The sequence below is a fragment of the Amblyraja radiata genome, chromosome 11 (genome assembly GCF_010909765.2).
Source record: "Amblyraja radiata isolate CabotCenter1 chromosome 11, sAmbRad1.1.pri, whole genome shotgun sequence".
Taxonomy (NCBI): Eukaryota; Metazoa; Chordata; class Chondrichthyes; order Rajiformes; family Rajidae; genus Amblyraja; species Amblyraja radiata.
In genome coordinates, this window is record NC_045966.1 from 52,021,905 (window position 1) to 52,030,421 (window position 8,517).

The 8,517-nt window shown below is 40.8% G+C and overlaps 1 pseudogene; it reads right to left on the bottom strand.

Moving 5' to 3' along the window:
* Positions 1–4,189: 4,189 nt before the first annotated feature.
* LOC116978826 lies at positions 4,190–4,293 on the bottom strand (annotated as a pseudogene).
* Between the last annotated feature and the right edge of the window lie 4,224 nt (positions 4,294–8,517).

Here is an 8,517-nt window from a genome sequence, read left to right on the forward strand (position 1 = left end):
TTTAACCCAGTTAGTGTTTACACCAACTTTTGTCAATACTATGTTAGCCATTTAGCTGGCCTGGCCTGGCCTGTTATTCTTTAATGAGGCTGTCTGTCGTTGATGAGAAGTTCCTCTTCTGTGCCACTGATGGTCTGGGTTTGTTCCATGTATATTTGTAGATGTCTCACAACACAGTCAATCATCTGTAGGGTAGGATCTAAAAAAAATGTTATTTTAAGGCCTGCTGACTCCTGTCTGTTTAGTTCCCTAATTCCTGAATATAGAAGTGTAAGTTGCCAGGTGAACTGGTCAAGGTATCCAGCCTTAATTTGGTAGGGACTGAGTCCTTAGTGCCGTGACCTAAGCCATCAGCATGACAGTTTTGTAAAATGTCAAAAACTGTAATGACAGCGCTGTGGCTGGAGCCCAGTTCTTTAACAACGTTAAGACGATGCTGATGTCCCATATTTGGGAATACCTGGTCTTTGGGGAATTCCCATAGAAAGTGTCCCTCATAAGCTGTTGTTCCGTTCTCTTGCCATAGGTAAGTAGATGGGCCACTTCTGGCACAGTTGATGTCACTAATACTAAGCCCCTGTAGGTTAACAAAGCTTCCAAACAGGCTGGATGATGTATTATGGTTGCAACACATCTCCCATTAGTTTATGTATTTTAGACATTGTCTTTAGGTAGATTGTCTGTGGCCCGCTGTGATCATGTCCATTGCTCTGGCCGTCTGTTTTGGATGGTGCTGCATGGTTCTAATCTCATTCCCAGTACCACCAAGAACCATGGTTGGGTAGGTCAGTCGGGTACTATTAAAACACCAGACGCAGAGTCTCGTAGTATTTCCCTTAGTACCCCCCCCTGATGAGGTTGCCAAATTGTGTTGGCCAGATTGTTACATGATGTAGATTCCCTTTCACCCATGTGGTTGATATGTGCTACCACAGTAGTGTTGTTAATTTATAATCTAATAACCTGTTTAATATATTCCAGAGCAACATGACTTTAGGCCATGAAAAAAACACCCAACATTTCCAGGTAGTTATGCCCAGTGTTAGTAATAATGATGCTTCCTGTGTATTCCATCTTCCTCCACAGCTGGAGATGGAATTGGTAACACACCATCCTAGTGCATAGCATCCATATGTAGGACCATAGACTGGTTGCTGACAATGATAGGATTGAAGCAATGCCCAATGTTATCTTTCCACCATTTAGTTCCAATATGGCTTCTGTATGGCTTCATCATTCTATCGAAATGATCACCATTAATTTTAAGAGCTCATATTTTGGCCCTCTGTAAATCTTTATAATGTAAGCGTCTGAATTATGTGGCTGGAAACCATATGTTGCCAATATTCTTGCTACCAGTCTGATGGATGGTTTATCCTCATGTCAATGATTTTGCTGTATGCCTCTATTAAGGTTGTAACCTCTGTTGGCAAAGTTACTGACATGAGGAACTGAGTTAATGGTGAACCCCAAATAATCCCTTTAGTTTGAAGGCTTTAATTTTGATTTAATTGGATGGATAATGAATCCTAGTTTCCAAATAATTGTTAAGTGGCGTTGGGGAACAGTTCGGGACCAGTGATCACAATACCTTTAGTTTCAATATAATTATGGAGAGGGTCAGAACCGGACCTAGGGTTGTGATTTTTGATTGGAGAAAGGCTAACTTTGAGGAGATGCGAAAGGATTTAAAAGGAGTAAATTGGGACATTTTGTTTTATGGGAAAGATGTGGAAGAGAAATGGAGGACATTTAAAGGTGAAATTTTAAGAGTACAGAATCTTTATGTCCCTGTTCGGTTGAAAGGAAATAGTAAAAATCGGAAAGAGCCATGGTTTTCAAGGGAAATTGGACACTTGGTTCGGAAAAAGAGGGAGATCTACAATAATTATAGGCAGCATGGAGTAAATGAGGTGCTTGAGGAGTATAAAGAATGTAAAAAGAATCTTAAGAAAGAAATTAGAAAAGCTAAAAGAAGATATGAGGTTGCTTTGGCAAGTAAGGTGAAAGTAAACCCAAAGGGTTTCTACAACTATATTAATAGCAAAAGGATAACGAGGGATAAAATTGGTCCATTAGAGAGTCAGAGTGGACAGCTATCTGCAGAGCCAAAAGAGATGGGGGAGATATTGAACAATTTCTTTTCTTCGGTATTCACCAAGGAGAAGGATATTGAATTATGTGAGGTAAGGGAAACAAGTAGAGTAGCTATGGAAACTATGAGATTCAAAGAAGAGGAAGTACTGACACTTTTGAGAAATATAAAAGTGGATAAGTCTCCAGGTCCGGACAGGATATTCCCTAGGACATTGAGGGAAGTTAGTGTAGAAATAGCAGGGGCTATGACAGAAATATTTCAAATGTCATTAGAAACGGGAATAGTGCCGGAGGATTGGCGTACTGCGCATGTTGTTCCATTGTTTAAAAAGGGGTCTAAGAGTAAACCTAGCAATTATAGACCTGTTAGTTTGACGTCAGTGGTGGGAAAATTAATGGAAAGGATACTTAGAGATAATATATATAAGCATCTGGATAAACAGGGTCTGATTAGGAACAGTCAACATGGATTTGTGCCTGGAAGGTCATGTTTGACTACTCTTCTTGAATTTTTTGAAGAGGTTACTCGGGAAATTGATGAGGGTAAAGCAGTGGATGTTGTATATATGGACTTCAGTAAGGCCTTTGACAAGGTTCCTCATGGAAGGTTGGTTAAGAAGGTTCAATGGTTGGGTATTAATGGTGGAGTAGCAAGATGGATTCAACAGTGGCTGAATGGGAGATGCCAGAGAGTAATGGTGGATGGTTGTTTGTCAGGTTGGAGGCCAGTGACTAGTGGGGTGCCACAGGGATCTGTGTTGGGTCCACTGTTGTTTGTCATGTACATCAATGATCTGGATGATGGTATGGTAAATTGGATTAGTACGTATGCAGATGATACTAAGATAGGTGGGGTTGTGGATAATGAAGTAGATTTTCAAAGTCTACAGAGAGATTTATGCCAGTTGGAAGAGTGGGCTGAAAGATGGCAGATGGAGTTTAATGCTGATAAGTGTGAGGTGCTACATCTTGGCAGGACAAATCAAAATAGGACGTACATGGTAAATGGTAGGGAATTCAAGAATGCAGGTGAACAGAGGGATCTGGGAATAACTGTGCACAGTTCCCTGAAAGTGGAATCTCATGTAGACAGGGTGGTAAAGAAAGCTTTTGGTGTGCTGGCCTTTATAAATCAGAGCATTGAGTATAGAAGTTGGGATGTAATGTTAAAATTGTACAAGGCATTGGTGAGGCCAATTCTGGAGTATGGGGTACAATTTTGGTCGCCTAATTATAGGAAGGATGTCAACAAAATAGGGAGCGTACAGAGGAGATTTACTAGAATGTTACCTGGGTTTCAGCAACTAAGTTACAGAGAAAGGTTGAACAAGTTAGGGCTTTATTCTTTGGAGCGCAGAAGGTTAAGGGGGGACTTGATAGAGGTCTTTAAAATGATGAGAGGGATAGACAGAGTTGATGTGGATAAGCTTTTCCCACTGAGAGTAGGGAAGATTCAAACAAGGGGACATGACTTGAGAATTAAGGGACAGAAGTTTAGGGGTAACATGAGGGGGAACTTCTTTACTCAGAGAGTGGTGGCTGTGTGGAATGAGCTTCCAGGGAAGGTGGTGGAGGCAGGTTCGATTTTATCATTTAAAAATAAATTGGATAGTTATATGGACGGGAACGGAATGGAGGGTTATGGTCTGAGCGCAGGTATATGGGACTAGGGGAGAATACGTGTTCGGCACGGACTAGAAGGGTCGAGATGGCCTGTTTCCGTGCTGTAATTGTTATATGGTTATATGGTTATACCGTTTGTTCAGCCCGTGCTAAGTTTCCACACAATTAGTATGTCATCCAAAGAAGCCATTACCATTGTGTGGCTGGTTGTCATATTTTGTAAATAACCTAGGTGCTAATGTAAACACATTAGGTAGTGCTCTATACTGCTAGAGCTGAGCCATCCAATTAGATAAAAATAACGTCCGTGGTCACCTGTTATGGGTACTGAAATAGTAAGCATCCTTTGAATCAATGCTTGCCATTTTCGTTCTTAAAACGAATATACTTAACAATAGAAAAGGTTTCTGTTCTTAAAACGAATATATCGTATTATTTATTTTTTATTTAAATTTTTATTTTTTATTTTATTTATTTATTAATATATGGTCCCTAGATAAGGGACATATCAGATATTTAAACTGAGAAGAACAGATATTATGCTTGATCTTAGCCAAAAAGCCGAGATCTGATCTATGTTTGATGCGTCAAGTGCCATATCCTATTTTGTTAGGAAGGGAATGCGTAGATAATAATTCTTCCCTTGCAATGCAGCTAAAACCCCATCTGTTGCTGATGTCCAGTGTCTGTATCCCATATGACATATTTGGTAATTGGTGATTATGTCTGGATACGAGTAGATCGGCATCTGGTGTTCCATATCGTGTAGAAACATCAGCAAATACTATAGCCCAATATCCATTTGGTGTTCTTCTCCAAATTCCTCTCTCGATATATCAGCTGGACTAGAAGATTATGTGTTGTAAAATTCTATTGTGTATCCCCGGATACTGTTTAAGATATGAGTGTCAAAAAGTTATTTATTCGATGTCTTCTCGCACCAACCTCCTTGCTTCCTTCTGGTTTTACTGTTTTCTTCTGGATCCCCGAGGCCGTGTGTTGTGGGTGTACACATCTTCCAGCATAGGGGCGATACCTTTGAGGATGATGTTTGGACGTTTAGATGAGCTCCAGTTTGGCTTCATTGTCCAACTCCTTGACCTTTTAGATAGGTCACTTCCAAATAAAAAGATTTTGCTAGGAGGTTTCGGGTTTACACAGGCCCGCGTCAATCCCGGTTGGATGTAACCAGATGCATAAATTGATTAGTTTAGTACATTCAGGGATTTACAATCCCCGGTGGCAAGTGACAGCTATGGTGACAGCTAATGTTTGCCCCTGCAGTAGATAGAAACATATGGTCTATGCTGGCTTCTAACCTGGTTTGTAGATCTTTCCCAGTTAGCTTTACTCACAGCTGTACTGTTGTTCCCCCTGAAACATAGACAGACATTCCCTTGTGACTTCCCAGATGGGAATGGAATTTGTCAGTAAATTTTTGGACTGCTAAATCCTTCAGTCACAACATAAGTATTCCTGTATTTCTATCAGGAAAGGACCAATAATGCACTCTATGTACTTTGTGACTTAGAAAAGGCATCACCTCATTGTTACAGCTCTTACATCTGTTTACCTGTCCAGGGTTTGCCCTAGACTTGACCCCAGCACTCTTCTGACAGAAGAGTCTACTGGGGAGAGAGAAGCATGATTATAGCCCTATAGAAAAGGTGCTGCTTCCTTCTCCCTGAGTCTGTCTTTTCCTCAAACATTTCCCTGTAATAGGGTGATTTCACGAAAGGTCACTGATGCGTAGATCCGCACCCACGTGACCGAAAATTTTAACTGGGGGACCTTCCGGTACATGTTAGTGAATGGGAAAACACGCACTTTCACACCCGTTAAAAACATCGAAAACGGCCCGTTTTTGAGCTGCTATTTATTGTACCAGTCGGGGTGACCGTGAGGCACAGCTACCTAAATTTACAGTCCAAAAAAAAGATAGAAACTAAGGTAAATTCAAGAGGGAGCTGAAGGTGTAAATACAGCGGAAGTGCTAGCGGGCATTTGCGTGGAGATTTAAAGATCCAAAATATCGGGAATTATCGCGTTTGCTCGCTGCATTTCATCAAAAGTGGCATTATTGACTTTTTATCTTTATTCATTTGTTACATGAAAAGTATTAAAAGTTAAAAATCCGTCAGTAAAATTGCAAAATCGCCCATGGTTCTCAGGTGGGTTTTAACATGCAAAATGAAAACGCTTCTGAAGCTCCATTTACCATTTAAATAATTGTAAACTATCAATGCATTTTGAAATAAATTTTACTGAGATGCAAGCTGTCAGCTGTTAGTTGGACAAAAGCATGACATTTTATTATTTGCCAAAATATATTTCTCAATGTTTCTTGTTTAAAGCCTGCACAATCACCCAAACTACTTATTTATTTATTTATCATCTAATAACAGACAAGCCTGCAGCATGGAATGATGTCAACAATCCTGATTGGGCACCCACTGTGAGCAGGATAGACAATGTGCACAAGAACGCCATCAACTTGCAGAGCTATAGATGCTTGAGCTGCAACCAAATCTGCTTTAATACTCTCATGGCGTTCTTGTGCACATTGTCTATCCTGCTCACAGTGGGTGCCCAATCAGGATTGTTGACATCATTCCATGCTGCAGGCTTGTCTGTTATTAGATGATAAATAAATAAATAAGTAGTTTGGGTGATTGTGCAGGCTTTAAACAAGAAACATTGAGAAATATATTTTGGCAAATAATAAAATGTCCTGCTTTTGTCCAACTAACAGCTGACAGCTTGCATCTCAGTGGAAACATGCTCTCGGGCACTGACCGCTTGCCGCTATTTTTAGTGCTGTGGAAAAACCCAGCACCTTCCAGCCCCTCGGACCCATGTAGTATAGGTCCGTGGGGCTGTTGTCCGAGCCGTCGGAATGACGGCTCCAGAATGCTCCACCGCTGTCGGCGTCCTGCTGGAGCTGAGGTCGGCTCCGGCTCCCGTTTAAGGGAGATAGTGGTGCCCCCGGCCGTTGCTGGCTGCCTGCAGTTCTGCAGACTCTCCCCAGCCAGTTTTCATCAGCCTTCCTGTAAAAAAGGTAAGTCAAGAAACTAAGTTCTCCTACCTTACTTGTTGCAGGTTGAACCCTGCCGTTTGGGAGTAACGTCCTCCCCTCGTAATGACTTGTTCACAATGCGTGTAGCGATAATGTAACGCATGCGTACTGGCGGGCTCTTCATGTAGTCACTCACGTGACTCCGAAGTAAAATAGAGTATAAATGTACATTTATTCATGTATCAATAGAAATGGCTGCTTTTCAACTTCAATGGCCACCTGCAGTGAAACTGACAGACTTTGTTCTTTTGAGACAATAGTGTCTGATTGCTGCAGTGAAATCAACTGTTCTTGTTGGCAAAACAGCTTTCTGTCTACTTGTTGATTTCCAGTAACTTTTTAGAGGTTCTCTAGTTTTTGATCAAAATCGCCTTATAACCTATTCCATTTGTGTAATCCGAATAGTGTTCCCGATTCATCAATTGTGCTTTGTCCAATTCGCGATGTGGAAACATGCATTGCAGCAGTACTGCCTGTACAAATTTGCAAGATCTTCAGTAAGTATTTAACAAGGACTTCCGGTGGCGCCATGGAGCACTAAGGCGCGGCATTGAGCTCCTCTCCCGCAAAAATTGCAAAAAAAAGCCGTTTTAAAGTCCGTACCGATTTAAAAAAACTCACCGGAGCAGCTCGTGTAAGGGTGACGTCATCAGAAGGTGACACGAAAATCGGGAGTTTAACGGTAAAAATCGGGAGTTTTAAATGAGTAGAGAAAAAAGCTCACGGGCACCCAAGAAGAACACCATAAGTCTCCAGCTCGAGAAAGTATTGGATACTCTGCAAACGACAGAAGAAGGCTCAGAAGAAGAATCTTACAGCCAAGGATCTCAGCTTGAAATGGCTACAAAAGGAGACAAGAAGGAGAAGGAGGTAAAGCAAATGCTTTTAGATATGACTGCTACAATCAATATTACACTGAAAAAGAAGCAGAGTATGGAGTCTAAGATGGAGAGTAACAAGCAGAGTATGGAGACTAATATGGAGAGTAATAAGCAGAGTATGGAGACTAGTATGGAGAGAATTTCTTTAAAAAATGATAATACTTGCAGTGAGTTAAAAGAGCTGAAGAAGCAATATAAGGAATTTGATAAAAAACTAAAGTCAGAGTGTGTTAGAATCGAAAATGACTATAACAAGAAATTTAAAGATGTGACGGATGATATCGGAAAACTGGATGAGATAATGGAAGAGATGGAGAATAAGATAAAAGAGATGGTCACGGAAATAAGGAGTTTGAAAAAATCACAGAAAACTGAAAAGGAAAAACTTGGAAGAATGACTGACAAATGTCTGGACTTAGAGGCAAAATCTAGAAGACAAAATTTGAGAATTCTTGGAGTGGAAGAAGGATGAGAGGGACATGAATCTCAAGCATGTACTTTCGTTACTGATTTACTCAAAGATGTTTTTGGACTGTCAGAAGAACCAAGAATAGACGTCGCTCACCGAGTTGGGCATGTTGCAAGAGGGACAAATTATTCAAGACAGATAATTGTGAAATTCCGTGATATCTCTTCAGTGGAATATATATTGAGAAAGATTACCCATGGGAAGAATCTGACATACCGTGGGGATAATATTCGAATTTTCCGTGATTACCCACCGGAGGTCGTCCGGAGATTGAAATTGTTCACACAGACAAGACACACTCTGAAGGGCGTCCCCGGTGTGAGATATGGGGTAGTTTTTCCAGGCAGAATGAAGATTTCTTATAACGGCAC